This window comes from Anomaloglossus baeobatrachus, chromosome 4, assembly GCF_048569485.1.
Source record: "Anomaloglossus baeobatrachus isolate aAnoBae1 chromosome 4, aAnoBae1.hap1, whole genome shotgun sequence".
Lineage (NCBI taxonomy): Eukaryota > Metazoa > Chordata > Amphibia > Anura > Aromobatidae > Anomaloglossus > Anomaloglossus baeobatrachus.
In genome coordinates this window covers 232,876,463-232,893,640 of record NC_134356.1, presented here as the reverse complement: position 1 = coordinate 232,893,640, position 17,178 = coordinate 232,876,463, and the positions used below count along the sequence as shown (strand labels likewise).

The following is a 17,178-nucleotide window of genomic DNA, read 5'->3' as shown; positions in this document are numbered from 1 at the left end:
TGCAGTGCTGAGTCCTTTAGGCTATGCGCACACATGGTGGGGTTTTTTTGGGCTTTTTTCATGCTTTTATCGATTAAAAAAAGCAAGGAAAAACGCAAGGAAAAAGCATCCCAGCAAAGTCTATGAGAACCCTAACTTGCTGTGCACATGCTGCTTCTTTTTTTTCTTGCAGATTTCATTGCTGAAAAAGAAGCAGCATGTCATTTGTTTCTGCGTTATTTTTCCTGCAATTTCTATAGTCCTCTGCAATGCTTTATCGCTACAGTGGATTATAGCACTTCGTCTCACACACCATCCATATAGCATCGTCTGTGAGGCTCTCCATAGCCCAGTAACCCAGGGTCGTCATGGAGATGACCCAGGGTTACTATGGCAGCAATTTGATCCCTATGGTCGCATTACAGGGACCCGAATACCAGAGAGAGGTAAGTAATTCCTCCCCCTGCCTTTTGAATGCTGCAATCGCACTGATCGCAGCATTCAGGGTGTTAACTTCCAGGAGCGGAACGGGCTGTAACATAAGCCAGAGATCTGGTGGAGATCGCGGGTGTACAGCGCCTGAACTCGCGCAATCGCCAAGAAAGCACCAAAAAAATAAATAAATAATACTAGGACTAGAGGCAGAGACTTTTAGTGCTGAATCCTGGGAGAGTAGGAAAAGCACAGTTTTGAAGAATGTACTTTTCTGACACCGGAAAACGTGGCTATCATTTTGTCTTGTATCACCTACTCCAATATTGCTGCATGCCACTCTTCAACATGAAAATTGCAACATGAAGAAGAAAAAATTGTGTAGTTATGGAAATCATATGATTGACAGAAAAGTTATTGATATGCAAATGATAATGAAAAAAAGTTGGGAAAACATTCAAACCTCTCGATTTAGGGGGGGCTTTGCACATGACGACATCGCAGGTGCGATGTCGGTGGCGTCAAATCGAAAGTGACGCACTTCCGGCGTCGCAGTCGATATCGTAGTGTGCAAATCCTTTTTGATACGATTAACGAGCACAAAAGCGTCGTTATCGTATCATCGCTGTAGGGTCCGACATTTCCATAATGCCGGTGCAGCGACAGGTACGATGTTGTTTCTCGTTCCTGCGGCAGCACACATCGCTGTGTATGAAGCCGCAGGAGCGAGGAACATCTCCTTACCTGCGTCCCGGCTGCAATGAGGAAGGAAGGAGGTGGGCGGGATGTTTACATCCTGCTCATCTCCGCCCCTCCTGCCGTGTGACGTCGCTGTGACGCCGCACGACCCGCCCCCTTAGGAAGGAGGCGGTTCGCTGGCCACACCGATGTCACAGGGCAGGTGAGTGCATGTGAAGCTGCCGTAGCGATAATGTTCGCTACGGCAGCTATCACAAGAAATCGCTGCTGCGACGGGGACTATCGCGCTCGACATCGCAGCATCGGCTTGCGATGTCGCAGCATGCAAAGTACCCCTTAGTCAGTATTAATGTTTGTCTGAGTATTGTTCTGCTACGCTGCATGCAAATGGAGATCTGCTGGTGGCAGCAACGTTTGTAGTTGACGACCAATTATGTCGCAGATGTGCTTTATGGAAGACAAGTCCGGAGATGCTGCAGGCCATGCTTTTACATTAAAGGGGTTGTCCACTTCTAGGACAACCCCTTTTGATTCCACATGTTTCCCCCAGGTAAAACACAGACTATATTCACCTCCCGTTCCAGCGCCATTCCAGCGGTGTCTGGGATCACAGTGCCGGAGATAACGTCGGGTTGCGACGTCATGTGAGCCCCACGTCTAATCAGCGCTGGCTTCCTTCTCCCCGCCTCCGGACCAAATGAAAAATCAACAGGAAGTCAGCGCTGTAGTTGTGGTAATTTCCTGATTAACTTGTTTGATCCAAAGGCGGGGAGAAAGAATCTGGTGCTGATTAGAGGCGAAGCTCATGTGACATCAGAAGCCCATGTAAGTCCCAGCACTGCAATCCTGGACACTGGTGGAAGGGTGCTGGTACAGGAGAGGAGTATAGCCTTTAGTATTTTACCTGGAGGAAACATGTGGAATCAGAAGGGGTTGTCCTACGGTTGTAGTGGCTGCTCACAGTAACACCAGCAACACACCACTTGGAATTGTCAAGTTAAAATATGGTTCCTGGGACATCTTGGAGAAATGAGTGTACCACTGGTTCCAAGATTGATCTATTCTGCACTGTAAGTGAAATTGGATGCAACATACTAAGCCTAAGGCTTCACACAGTGTCTATAGAGACCATCAGAAGGAATTTAGATAGAATTGGGCTAAGTCAAAGATCTAGCTGTAGGTGTTCCCGGCAGTGACTAACAGCCAGCTCTCAACCAACACCTGGGCCACCCTTGTGATGGAAAGCCTAAGGCTGGTGGACTGCTGGCCACTGGGCAGCTTCATAATACTATTAGGCTGGGGCTACGCGGGTGTTACTGCGATTCCCTCGCATGACACTTGGCTCACGCTGGCAGTACAACAGAGCCGAGTGTCCCTGCGACTGAGGTCCGATCATGCGGGGGGCGGGCCAGCACTGAGGAGGAGCGGGCCGGCGCTGTGGAGGGGAGGGAGGGATTTCTCTCCCTCTCTCCTCCGTAGCTGGCTATAGCCATTCTCGCACTGCACTCGCGGTACACCGGTGTACCGCGAGTACAGTGCGATTTTTCTCTCGCTCCATACACTTGAATGGGTGCGAGAGAAACAATGATCGCATTACAATCGCAACATGCTGTGATTGTTTTCTCGGTCCAATTAGGGCTGAGAAAATAATCGCTCATGTGTGCTGACACACAGGCTAACATTGGTCCGAGTGGAATGCGATTTTTATCGCACTCCACTTGCACCGATTTTCATGCCGTGTGGCTTAGGTCTTAAGCCCATATGTGCTCATTTTTTACCTGACAGATTTCCTTTAACATGTCTATTGATCTTGTGATTTTCATAATTCTATGACTTTTCCTACTAGATTTGGCAATTTAAATGTTGGTGACAGAAAATTATATGTTATATATAATAATGGCAGTGCTGCAGGCAAAGTATACAAATGGTATACAGGCACTGTAAGTATAACCTCACTCAGATGTCTGTTTTTCCACGATAAAACAAGTTCTAGTATACTACTAGCTATTAAACCCATTCTACGCCCAGGTGACGATCATTTAGCATCGGGGTGGGATTTTGTGGGTGGGTTCTTCATTATCTATCTATTCCTCACCTGGCTGCTTTCCTCTTTAAATTTCACCCCGCAGCCGCTGACATCATCCCTATGGTCAGCGTGTGCGCAGTGCTATGTTGACGTTGTTGTTTAAAAAAAAAAACTTTGTGCAGTCCCCCCAAATTTTGATATCCAGCCATTATTACCCAGCTCATCTTGATTGTCCAGGTGCGGTGGCAATGTGGGTAATAAGAGGCTATGACAGCTCACAGTTGCGACTAAGCCCTAGATTAGTAATGGGAGACATCTATGAGACTATGATCTATGAGACCCCCTTATTACTAATCTGTAAGTGAAAAAGAATAAAACACAGAAAAAATCCTTAATTTGAAATAAAAATATTAAAAACACCGTCTTTCACTCCTTTATTTACCCCCAAAAGAACCAATTCCGATGTCCGTGGCTTCAGGCAGAGAATGACTGAGCTGCAGCGATGAGCATTGATATCACTAAGTTTATTTGCGGTACAGCTGGAGGTTCCTGCAGTCCTCCGCCTTTGACTTCAGGTGACCTCATTAAACTCAGTGACCTTACTTAAGATGAGATCACTGAGTTCACAGACCTGCATCTCCTGGCAGAAAACCTGCTCTTTTTTTTTTCCCCAAGAGATCCGAATTTGGTGCTGAAAATTATACACCATATTCCTGCATCTAATTTGCATGTCCTGGCAAAAAGTCCCATTAAAACCGCATGCAGTATGCGGTTTTGATACCTTTTTTTGCCAGGATGCAGATTTGGTGAAGGTATATGGTGTATAAATTTCGGCACCAAATTTACACCTCCTGGCAAAAAAAACGCACTGAAATGCCGCCCAAATTGTTTTTGTGCATTTTTTGGCCAAGAGATGCAGATCTGGTGCTGAAATGTTTACACCATATTCATATGCACCAAATCTACATCTCCTTGCAAAAAAAGTATCACTAATGCATTAAAACTACATGGTGTTTTGATGCGATTTTTTGCCACAGAAGATGGAGATTTGGTGCAGGAATATGGTGTATAAATTTCTGCATCTCTTGACAATAAAAACTCCGTTTTCTGCCAGGAGATGCAGGTCTGTCTTCATATATTTTTATTAAAATAAGGTTAACAAAATAACATATCAGATCCACACAATCAAGATATTATTATGCGTAGCATACTATTAGAAAACATGTGGGGGTCTATTGAATGGATAAAACTTTATCTGGGGGGGGAATAGGTATAGGAAAAAAGAAAGGAGGAGAGGGGGGGAGGTAAAGTAATTACTTTGAGATGCAGGTCTGTTACCTCAAGTGAAGTCACTAAGTTGAGGTCACTGAGTTTAATGAGGTCAAGTTACCTGAAGTCACAGTTGGAGGACCGGGGGAACCTACAGCTGTGACCGCAAATAAACTGAATGACATCACCACTCATCATTGCGGCTCAGTCATTTTCTGTCTGAAGCCCACAACATGCAAACATGTTCTGTGGCCACGCGCTGTGTCTTCAGTATGTAGCAGAGCTGGAATCGTGGTCGGACCATGTGTGTATTATGTCGGATCTGGGTGTTTTGAGGGTTAATAAAGGGGTGAAAGATTTTCCTTTTGTATTTTTATTGCAAATAAAAGATTTATCTGTATTTTGTGTTTTATTTCTTTTCATTTACAGATTAGGCGTCTATGAGACCCCCCCCCCCCCCATTACTAATGTACGGCTTGATGACAGCTGTGAGCTCTCATTAACCCCGTATTACTCAGATTGCCACCGCACCAGTGCAATCTGGATGAGCCGGATAGAGTTCTGGGATTGTCGCATCTAGTGGATGCGATAATTCTGGGTGGCTGCAGGCTACTTTTAGGCTGGGGGGGCCTGAGAATATCAGCCCCCAGCGGTCGGCTTTATCATGGCTGGGTCTTAAATTTGAGGGGGACTTCACAACATTTTTTTAAATAATTACAAGAAAGGCCGCATGTGGTCCCTCTTATTTTGATACACAGCTAAGAAAAGCACACGGGTGGGGACTGCAGCATGTAGCATGTTGGCGTCAGGTTATTATTATATACTAGAAGGTGGCCCGATTCTACGCATCGGGTATTCTAGAATTTACGTATTGTGTAGTTCATGTATGATTTTTGTTATATATATATATATATATATATAGATGTTGTTGTGTGTAGTTACCAAGTGTTTGTGTAGGGCGCTGTACATGTTCTGAGTGTCGCGGGGGGTGAGAGCGGTGTTGTATGTGTGTTGCGTGTGTTGCGTTGTTTGTGGAGCGCTGTGTGTCTGTAGCGTTGTGTGTGTGTGTGTGTTGTGCGGTTTGTGTGGGTGTGGTGTGTTTTGGGGGGAGGTATGTTTTGAGCAATGTGTGTGTTGTGCAGTATGTGCGTATATTTGTGTGTGCAGCGTTGTCTGTGTGTGTGGGTGTCTGTGTAGGGCGTTGTTTGTGATTCCTAGTGTGTGTGTGTTGTGCAGTGCGCGTGTGTGTGTGTGTTGGGGGGAGGTGTGCACCTCCCATCGTGCTCCATCCCCCATGCTGCGCACCCCCCATCGTGCTGCATCCCCCATGCTGCGCACTCCCAAACGTGCTCCATCCGCCATGCTGCGCACTCCCAAACGTGGTCCATCCGCCATGCTGCGCACTCCCAAACGTGCTCCATCCGCCATACTGCGCACTCCCCATCGTGCTGCATCCCCCATGCTGCGCACTCCCAAACGTGCTCCATCCGCCATGCTGCGCACTCCCCATCGTGCTCTATCCGCCATGCTGCACACTCCCAAACGTGCTCCATCCGCCATGCTGCGCACTCCCAAACGTGCTCCATCCGCCATGCTGCGCACCCCCTATCATGCTCCATCCGCCATGCTGCGCACTCCCAAACGTGCTCCACCCGCCATGCTGCGCACTCCCAAACGTGCTCCATCCGCCATGCTGCGCACTCCCAAACGTGCTCCATCCGCCATGCTGCGCACTCCCAAACGTGCTCCATCCGCCATGCTGCGCACTCCCAAACGTGCTCCATCCGCCATACTGCGCACTCCCCATCGTGCACCATCCGGCATGCTGCGCACTCCCAAACGTGCTCCATCCGCCATGCTGCGCACGCCCAAACGTGCTCCATCCGCCATGCTGCGCACTCCCAAACGTGCTCCATCCGCCATGCTGCGCACTCCCAAACGTGCTCCATCCGCCATACTGCGCACTCCCCATCGTGCTGCATCCCCCATGCTGCGCACTCCCAAACGTGCTCCATCCGCCATGCTGCGCACTCCCCATCGTGCTCTATCCGCCATGCTGCACACTCCCAAACGTGCTCCATCCGCCATGCTGCGCACTCCCAAACGTGCTCCATCCGCCATGCTGCGCACCCCCTATCATGCTCCATCCGCCATGCTGCGCACTCCCAAACGTGCTCCACCCGCCATGCTGCGCACTCCCAAACGTGCTCCATCCGCCATGCTGCGCACTCCCAAACGTGCTCCATCCGCCATGCTGCGCACTCCCAAACGTGGTCCATCCGCCATGCTGCGCACTCCCAAACGTGCTCCATCCGCCATGCTGCGCACTCCCAAACGTGCTCCATCCGCCATACTGCGCACTCCCTATCGTGCACCATCCGGCATGCTGCGCATTCCCAAACGTGCTCCATCCGCCATGCTGCGCACTCCCAAACGTGCTCCATCCGCCATGCTGCGCACTCCCAAACGTGCTCCATCCGCCATGCTGCGCGCTCCCAAACGTGGTCCATCCGCCATGCTGCGCACTCCCAAACGTGCTCCATCCGCCATGCTGCGCACTCCCAAACGTGCTCCATCCGCCATACTGCGCACTCCCAAACGTGCTCCATCCGCCATACTGCGCACTCCCCATCGTGCACCATCCGGCATGCTGCGCACTCCCAAACATGCTCCATCCGTCATGCTGCGCACTCCCAAACGTGCTCCATCCGTCATGCTGCGCACTCCCAAACGTGCTCCATCCGCCATGCTGCGCACTCCCAAACGTGCTCCATCCGCCATGCTGCGCACTCCCAAACGTGCTCCATCCGCCATGCTGCGCACCCCCCATCATGCTCCATCCGCTTAGGAGTGCGCAGCATGCCGGATGGTGCACGATGGGGAGTGCGCAGTATGGCGGATGGAGCACGTTTGGGAGTGCGCAGCATGGCGGATGGAGCACGTTTGGGAGTGCGCAGCATGGCGGATGGACCACGTTTGGGAGTGCGCAGCATGGCGGATGGACCACGTTTGGGAGTGCGCAGCATGGCGGATGGACCACGTTTGGGAGTGCGCAGCATGGCGGATGGACCACGTTTGGGAGTGCGCAGCATGGGGGATGCAGCACGATGGGGAGTGCGCAGTATGGCGGATGGAGCACGTTTGCTCAGCCTCTCTCCTTCCAGCCTCCCTGAGCATCAGCCCCCCCCCTCCCAGCCTTCCCCAAGATCAGCCTCTCTGCTCCCAGCCTCCTCCAGCACGCCGTGCTCCTCTGCCGACACTCACCCACACCCGATCGCATCCACTCACCCACACAACCGATCGCATCCACTCACCCACACAACCGATCGCATCCACTCACACACACAACCGATCGCATCCACTCACACACACAACCGATCGCATCCACTCACACACACACCCGATCGCATACACTCACACACACACCCGATCGCATACACTCACACACACACCCGATCGCATACACTCACCCACACAACCGATCGCATACACTCACCCACACAACCGATCGCATACACTCACCCACACAACCGATCGCATACACTCACACACACAGACACTGACGATATTGCACATACGCGCTGATACTCACAACATCCGGGGATATCACATGCTTCTGGCCATGTGATCCTCCCGGCAGGTCCTGGAAGCTCACAACAGCACAGTATCGCTGCCGAGAAGCAAGCGATATCCCAGGATGTTGTGAGTATGTGGATGCGATGTGATGTGTGTATGTGAGTGAGTGTGATCTGATTTGTGTGTGTGTGTGTGTGTGCTGTTATGTTATGTATGTTCTGCAGCTGCAGGACCTTGATGTGTGGATGCGATGTGATGTGTGTGTGAGTGTGAGCCGGTGTACACTGGTAACTATGATACACATCGGGTAACCAAGGGGCCTTAGTTACCGATGTGTATAATGGTTACCAGCTTTCACGGCCTCCGTTAAGATCCCAGCATCGCAAGGTTATGTCTGGCGCTGCCGGGATCCTGACGGAGCCGGTGTAGAAGCAAGCGATATCCCAGCATGTTGTGATGTGTGAGGTGTGTGTGAGAGTGAGTGTGATCTGATGTGATGTGTGTGTACTCACCTGGGAATCGGAGCCCCGTGTCAGTTGGGCCACAGCGAGCGTGCATTGCGTGAGGGGGGCGGGGCCTGCAGAGAGCCGGGGCGAGAGGCCAATCCGTGTGGGGGGGCGGGGCCATGGCGAGCCCAGCGGCCAATCAGCTTTGTGTCACCGTAAGGACACAATTTCGGAGCATGACAGACAGACAGACAGACAGACAGAATAAGGCAATTATATATATAGATTACATATAATGCTAGCAGTGGTGTGGGTATGGCATACAGCTCGCACAGTGGGTATGTTAGCATTATCTGGCTGTGCATGTTGGTGGCAGATATTACATGTATATATTCTATATAATGCTGGCAGTGCTGCGGGTAGAGCATACAGCTGGCACAGAGGGTACATTAGCATTATCTGGCTGTGCATTTTGGTGGCAGGATATTATATGTATATATTCTATATAATGCTGTGGGCCGGGCATAGAGCTGGCACAGTGGGTACATTAGCCCCCTCTGCATGTATATATTCTATATAATGCTAGCGGTACTGTGGACAGGACATACAGCTGGCATAGTGGGTATCCCCCTCTGGCTGTGCATGTTGGTGTCAGGTTACTACTGTATATGTATATAGCGGGCAGGGCATACAGCTGGCACAGTGGCTACATTAGCCCCCTCTGCCTGTGCATGTATATATTCTATATAATGCTGGGGGTGCTGTGGGCAGGGCATACAGCTGAAATAGTGGGTAGCCCCCTCTGGCTGTGCATGCTGGTGGCAGGTTACTACTGTATATAGCGGGCAGGGCATACAGCTGGCACAGTGGGTACATTAGCCCCCTCTGCCTGTGCATGTAAATATTCTATATAATGTTGGGGTACTGCGGGCAGAGCATACAGCTGGCACTGTGGCTAGCCCCCTCTGGCTGTGCATGTATATATTCTATATAATGCTTGGGGTGCTGTGGGCAGGGTATACAGCTGGCACAGTGGCTAGCCCCCTCTGGCTGTGCATGTATATATTCTATATAATGCTGGGGGTGCTGTGGGCAGGGTATACAGCTGGCACAGTGGCGAGCCCCCTCTGGCTGTGCATGTATATATTCTATATAATGCTGGGGGTGCTGTGGGCAGGGCATACAGCTGGCACAGTAGCTAGCCCCCTCTGCCTGTTGGTGGCAGGTTATATGTGTATATTCTATATAATGCTGGGGGTGCTGTGGGCAGGGTATACAACTGGCACAGTGGCTATCCCCCTCTGACTGTTGCTGGCAGGTTATATGTATATATTCTATATAATGCTGGGGGTCCTGTGGGCAGGGTATACAGCTGGCACAGTGGCTAGCCCCCTCTGGCTGTGCATGTATATATTCTATATAATGCTGGGGGTACTGTGGGCAGGGCATACAGCTGGCACAGTGGGTAGCCCCCTCTGGCTGTGCATGTATACATTCTATATAATGCTGGGGGTACTGTGGGCAGGGCATACAGCTGGCACAGTGGCTAGCCCCCTCTGCCTGTGCATGTATATATTCTATATAATGCTGGGGGTGCTGTGGGCAGGGCATACAGCTGGCACAGTGGGTAGCCCCCTCTGGCTGTGCATGTATATATTCTATATAATGCTGGGGGTGCTGTGGGCAGGGTATACAGCTGGCACAGTGGCTAGCCCCCTCTGCTTGTTGGTGGCAGGTTATATGTATATATTCTATATAATGCTGGGGGTGCTGTGGGCAGGGAATACAACTGGCACAGTGGCTAGCCCCCTCTGCCTGTGCATGTATATATTCTATATAATGCTGGGGGTGCTGTGGGCAGGGTATACAGCTGGCACAGTGGCTAGCCCCCTCTGGCTGTGCATGTATATATTCTATATAATGCTGGGGGTGCTGTGGGCAGGGCATACAGCTGGCACAGTGACTAGCCCCCTCTGCCTGTGCATGTATATATGCTATATAATGCTGGGGGTGCTGTGGGCAGGGTATACAGCTGGCACAGTGGCTAGCCCCCTCTGCCTGTGCATGTATATATTCTATATAATGCTGGGGGTGCTGTGGGCAGGGCATACAGCTGGCACAGTGGCTAGCCCCCTCTGCCTGTGCATGTATATATTCTATATAATGCTGGGGGTGCTGTGGGCAGGGCATACAGCTGGCACAGTGACTAGCCCCCTCTGCCTGTGCATGTATATATGCTATATAATGCTGGGGGTGCTGTGGGCAGGGTATACAGCTGGCACAGTGGCTAGCCCCCTCTGCCTGTGCATGTATATATTCTATATAATGCTGGGGGTGCTGTGGGCAGGGCATACAGCTGGCACAGTGACTAGCCCCCTCTGCCTGTGCATGTATATATTCTATATAATGCTGGGGGTGCTGTGGGCAGGGTATACAGCTGGCACAGTGGCTAGCCCCCTCTGCCTGTGCATGTATATATTCTATATAATGCTGGGGGTGCTGTGGGCAGGGTATACAGCTGGCACAGTGGCTAGCCCCCTCTGGCTGTGCATGTTGGTGGCAGGGCTCCTCTATGAGCCACACAAAACCCTCCAGTGTGCGGGGAGCGGAAACACCTAATGAGATTAGTCGCTATAGGCAGACATTACTGAGCCATGACTAAATGCGCTCTCTTCCTGCAGCAGTGGAAAATTCAAGGGAACTTTTTCCCCGGCAGCATCAGGTCCTGTAACCTTATAAAAAAGAAAGTCTCCCCTCCAAAAACAACAGTGCAGCCTTCTCCTCTACCTTCCTGGCCCAGGCGCCTTATTACATGGCCGAGCCGTGTGTGAAGACTACAAAGGCAGCTGCACATGCATGAACCTGAGGAGAAGGAAACCACAGAGTCTCTTTGTGCGCGCACTGACTCATTCTCAAGATGTTGTCTGCTGCCAGCTCCCGGCCGGAAGCGCATGGCAATTAGTCTTGTGTTTCCAGACAGGACGGACTCACAACTTTGTGGAGAAAGCGCGCTCCTCTGGCTCGGTGTGCCGACTCCGCAGACATGATGCTCGCTCACTAATGATTCTGCCGGCCAGACACAAGTGCACATGCCCGGCCATTAGCAGGGGAGGCTCTCCTGTCAGAGATGCCAAGTGCTCATCATGCCTGCCAGTGCAAAGGAGGCTGCCACACAGTCAGAGGTTGTCATGTGTGGCATTCATTACTGTAAAAAATGGTTATTAAACGTGTCAGCCGCAAATATAAGAGACTTCTCCTGGCACACATGCCCAGTCACATAAGGAGAGACTCCCTCCTCACATGAGTCACCAGAGCCAGTCAGGTGGGCAGCTTCAGCTGATGATGCCCCCTCATCACACATGCCAGGTGCCAGTCTGGAAGATACTGGCCAGCTCCAGCTGATGATGCCCCCTCATAACACATGCCAGTCAGGAAGATACTAGCCAGCTCCAGCTGATGATGCCCCCTCATAACACATGCCAGTCAGGAAGATACTAGCCAGCTCCAGCTGATGATGCCCCCTCATAACACATGCCAGTCAGGAAGGCAGTGGCCAGCTCCAGCTGATGATGCCCCCTCATCATACATGCCAGTCAGGAAGGCAGTGGCCAGCTCCAGCTGATGATGCCCCCTCATCATACATGCCAGTCAGGAAGGCAGTGGCCAGCTCCAGCTGATGATGCCCCCTCATCATACATGCCAGTCAGGAAGGCAGTGGCCAGCTCCAAGTGATGATGTCCTCATCACACATGTCAGGTGCCAGTCAGGAAGGTAGCAGCCAACTCCAGCTGATAAGGTCTCCCTCATCACGAGTCACCAGTGCCAACCAGAAAGGTAGTGGTAAACTGCAGCTGATGTTGTCCCCATTAAACATGCCAGGTGCCAATCGCAAAGGCAGTGGCCAGCCCCAGCTGATATCCCCCTCATCACACATGTCAATCAGGAAGGTTGTGGCTAGCTCCAACTGAAGATGTCTCCTTATCACACATGCCAGGTGCCAACCAGAAAGGCTGTGGCCTGCTCCAGCTGATGGTGTGCCCTTCATCCATCACACATGCCTGGTGCCAATCAGGAAGGTAATGGCCAGCTCCAGCTGATCATGTCCTCCTTATCACACATGCCAATCAGGAAGATAGTGGCTAGCTACAAATGATGATGTCTCCTTATCACACATGCCAGGTGCCAAATCAGGAAGCCAGTGGCCAGCTCCAGCTGATGATGTACCCTTCATCACACATGCCTGGTGCCAATCAGGAAGGTAGTGTGCAGCTCTTGCTGATGATGCCCCCCTTATCAGACATGCCAATCAGGAAGGTAGCAGCTAGCTCCAACTGATGATGTCTCCTTATCACACATGCCAGGTGCCAATCAGGAAATTAGTGGCCAGCTTCAGCTCATAATGCACCCCTCATCACATATTAAATGTGCCAACCAGGAAGGTAGTGGCCAGCCCCAGCTGATGATGCCCCCCTCATTGCACATGCCAGATGCAAATCAGGAAAGTAGTGACCAACTCCAGCTGATGATGCCCCCTTCATCACACATGCCAGATGCCATTCAGGAAGGCAGTGGCCAGCTCCAGCTGATGATGCCCCATTCATCACACATGCCAGATGCCAGTGAGGAAGGTAGTGGCCAGCTCCAGCTGATGATGCCCCACTCATCACACATGCCAGTCAGGAAGGTAGTGGCCAGCTCCAGCTGATGATGCTAGGTGCCAGTTAGGAAGCCAGTGGCCAGCTCCAGCTGATGATGCCTCCCTCATCACACATGCCAGGTGCCAGTCAGGAAGGCAGTATCAGGATGTGTGTCACACACAGTATAATAATAGGAGATTCCCACAGCTGCCAGTCAGCAATGTCTCACTGACAATCATGCCAACTACCAGTGCTGATGCCCAGACAGCAGCATGACACACATGACTCTTCCCGTCACACTTCCTTGGCATTATCATCGATGCCCAGTCGTTTAGGAGACTCCCTGTCACTGAAAGTGATGCCCAGTAAGGCTGAGCATTTGCCACGGTACAACCTTCCATGGGCATTATCTGTCATGCCAGTCACACCTAATAAAACACTGGTGACTCCCCAGCTCCCAGCCAGGGATGGAGAAGACATACTGGAGGAGAAGACCTACTGGCTGCTCATTAATTACATGCCATTATTAATACAAATGAATGCAAATCATGCAAAGTAAGAAAGGAAAGTTGCTGTGGAGCCAGCAGCCCCTCCTCCATCCTACACACAGCAGAAGTGCAACTAGTGCCACCTCGCTCCCCGGCGGTACGTACCCACAGCGGTGCCCTCTCCGGGTAGTGCTCTAGGACGGCGGCACAACCCCCGGCCTGTCCATGCTGGAATGAGAGGCTGCTTTCTGCTCTTTTCTCTGTGCTGTGTTAATGTGAGTGTGTGTGTGTGAGCAGGAAGTTGGAGCAGTCAGACAGAGAGCCGGCTCACTTCCTTTCCTGCATTATTCCCCAGGCGGTTTGCAGTCTGTGTAAACAGGCTTTTCCTCCCTCTCCTCTCTCCGGCCACTGATGTTCAGCATGGTTGTAATATAAGACACACACATAGTAAAACAGCAACAACACAAAGCTACAAGTGCTCCATCTGGCTGCTGCTCTGCCTCACTGGGGAGGAGTCCATGCAGGCTACAGCAAAGTCCTCACAGGGCTGTACCCACACCTGGGGCCCTAAAGCCCCTCTGCCCCAAGAGCACCTTTATGTAATAACTGCCAGCAACACCTCTGGCCATATATCAACAAGGAGTCGCATAAATAGCAATCCCCTTCCATATACCAGGGCCTGACAATCTGCAGATGCTGAAAAACATCTCTGCGGATTTTCAATTTTTGCATTGTGCCCTATAAATTGCATTTTAGACAACTTGAGATGGTGCAAATCAATTCGCAGGGCCAGGACCAGCAGCCTCGTTGGTAATCTGTGGTCGCAGGATGGGAACCCCTTGAACCGCCTCTTAAATATGGCTTCCCTAGTGCCTCTTTTGATTAGCTTGTTTGACGCGACCTCATTATTGTGGTGTGATGCACATGTAACATCTCGTCAGGCCAGTTAATCAAAAGAAGTGCAACAGATGCTGGTGGGTACAGAGCTCAAATAATTGTAGTCACCCGTGGATGGTGTCCTGCAAATCAATTCCCACCATCTCTAATTACAGCTCATCTCCCCAGACAAAGCTTTGGGCCCACTCACACTTGCGCTATTTTGACGCAAACGGAATCCGTCACTAATGTAGTACAGTTCATTTATTTACAGTGGAAGCGCGACATCATGTGGACACAAGCGGGTACTGCAGGACACACACGCGCCATAGTAACGCGCTTCCACTGTAAATAAATGAACTGTACTACATTAGTGACGGATTACGTTTGCGTCAAAATAGCGCAAGTGTGAAACTAGCCTTTCCAGGCGAAACGTGCTGTTTTGCCTCACTGTTTTACTCCAGTAACACTTGTTTATGTACTTGCTTCAAGGGGAATTTCAATTTTTTTCTTTGCTAGTGTTAACAGCATATCTGGGAGACTTATCTTTAGACCACCCATAAGTTTGTTAAGTCATTAGTGCTGTATATCCTTTATTATCTTATTTCCTATATTTTTACTACATGATAGGACGCAAACAAGGCTGTAGCCACATGTTGATTTTGGCTATCAAACTCGTCACATGGTTTGGCTGCTACATCGCAGGTAATGGAGTTGCATTGCCCAACAAGCAAAGGACAAAAATTCCAACTAGTTCCGTATTTTTGTCACTTGCTTGTCTAGATACCGTAGTTGTGGCAATGCGGCCCCCTTTAGCTGCATTACCCTTCAATGTAGCTACTACTTCGAGTGACCTTGGGCCAGCCAACCTGTCTCCCAGCCAAATCTGATGTGTAGCCACACCCTTAGGCTATGTGCCCACGGGACTATGTACCCGCGGATTTTGCCACGGTATGTGCTGCTACGGAATATGCTGCAGATGTCTAGCAGCCGCACGTAACTCCATGTCAATTATTTATACGGAAATACCTGCAGAAATCCCGCCTCTCCACTATGGAGATACAGGGTGGGACTTCCGCAGGTAAGTCGCACGAATTTCCGCAGGTTTACCGCAGCTATTTCGATGGAATCCTGCAGCAATGGATAGCTGCGGATTCCGGGGACCTGCTGCGGGATACCTGTGGACGTACCTGTGGATGTATCCGCGGGTACATAGTACCGTGGGCACATAGCCTTAGGGTATGTACCCACAGCTCCTTTTACCTAAAGCTCCTTCTTTGACGTCTTTTCCCTTGTTTTGTCTTTTTTTTTTTTTTTAAATATCACACATGAATTACATAGTGGTGTCTACTAAGCAGAAGCCACCACAAGTATTGACTGGTCACTTCTTTTATCCGTTTCATGGTCTTAGAAGTCCAAAGCAGTAATAAGAAATGACTAGACGGAAAAAAATGCACAGCACGTTTTGACATTGCAGTACATACAGTGCTTTGTGAAAGTATTCGGCCCCCTTGAACTTTTCAACCTTTTCCCACATTTCAGCCTTCAAACATAAAGATAAAACATTTTAATTTTTTGTTGAAGAATCAACAACAAGTGGGACACAATTGTGAAGTTGAACGAAATTTATTGCCTATGTTAACCTTTTGTAAAATATAAAAAACTGAAAATTGGTGAGTGCAATATTATTTGGCCCCTTTACTTTCAGTGCAGCAAAATCACTCCATGAGTTCATTGAGGATCTCTGAATGAGCCAATGTTGTCCTAAATGACAAATGATGATAAATATAAGCCCCCTGTGTAATCAAGTCTCCGTATAAATGCACCTGCTCTGTGATAGTCTCAGTTTTCTGTTTAAAGCGCAGCTAGCATGATGAAGACCAAGGAACACAACAGGCAGGTCTGTGATACTGTTGTGGAGAAGTTTAAAGGCAGATTTGGTTACAAAAAGATTTCCAAAACTGTAAACATCCCAAGGAGCACTGTGCAAGCAATCATATTGAAATGGAAGGAGTATCATACCACTGCAAATCTACCAAGACCCGGCCGTCTCTCTAAACTTTCATCTCAAACAAGGAGAAGTCTGATCAGAGAGGCAGCCAAGAGGCTCATGATCACTCTGGATGAACTGCAGAGGTCTACAGCTGAGGTGGGAGATTCTGTCCATAAGACAACAATCAGTTGTACACTGCAGAAATCTGGCCTTTATGGAAGAGTGGCAAGAAGAAAGCCATTTCTCAAAGATATCCATAAAAAGTGTTGTTTAACGTTTGCCACAAGCCACCTGGGAGACACACCAAACATGTGGAAGAAGGTTCTTTGGTCAGATGAAACCAAAATTGAACTATTTGGGCACAATGCCAAACAATATGTTTGGCGTAAAAGCAACACAGCTCATCACCCTTAACACACCATCCCTACTGTCAAACATGGTGGTGGCAGCATCATGGTTTCGGACTGCTTTTCTTCAGCAGGGACAGGGAAGATGGTTAAATTGATGGCAAGATGGATGGAGCCAAATACAGGACCATTCTTGAAGAAAACCTGTTGGAGTCTGCAAAAGACCTCAGACTGGGACGGAGATTTGTCTTCCAACAAGACAATGATCCAAAACATAAAGCAAAATCTACAATGGAATAGTTCACAAATAAACATATCCAGGTGTTAGAATGGTCAAGTCAAAGTCCAGACCTGAATCCAATCGAGAATCTGTGGAAAGAGCTGAAAACTGCTGTTCACAAACGATCTCC

General features: G+C 49.9%; 1 protein-coding gene across 1 annotated transcript in view; it reads right to left on the bottom strand.

Annotated features, from left to right (window-relative positions):
- ELK3 (ETS transcription factor ELK3) overlaps positions 1 to 13,982 on the bottom strand; it is a 56,147-nt gene extending 42,165 nt beyond the window's left edge. The window contains exon 1 of the mRNA XM_075342414.1: positions 13,718 to 13,982. The gene's annotated coding sequence lies outside the window, so the exon portion shown is untranslated. The remainder of the gene's footprint in view (positions 1 to 13,717) is intronic.
- Positions 13,983 to 17,178: the final 3,196 nt, after the last annotated feature.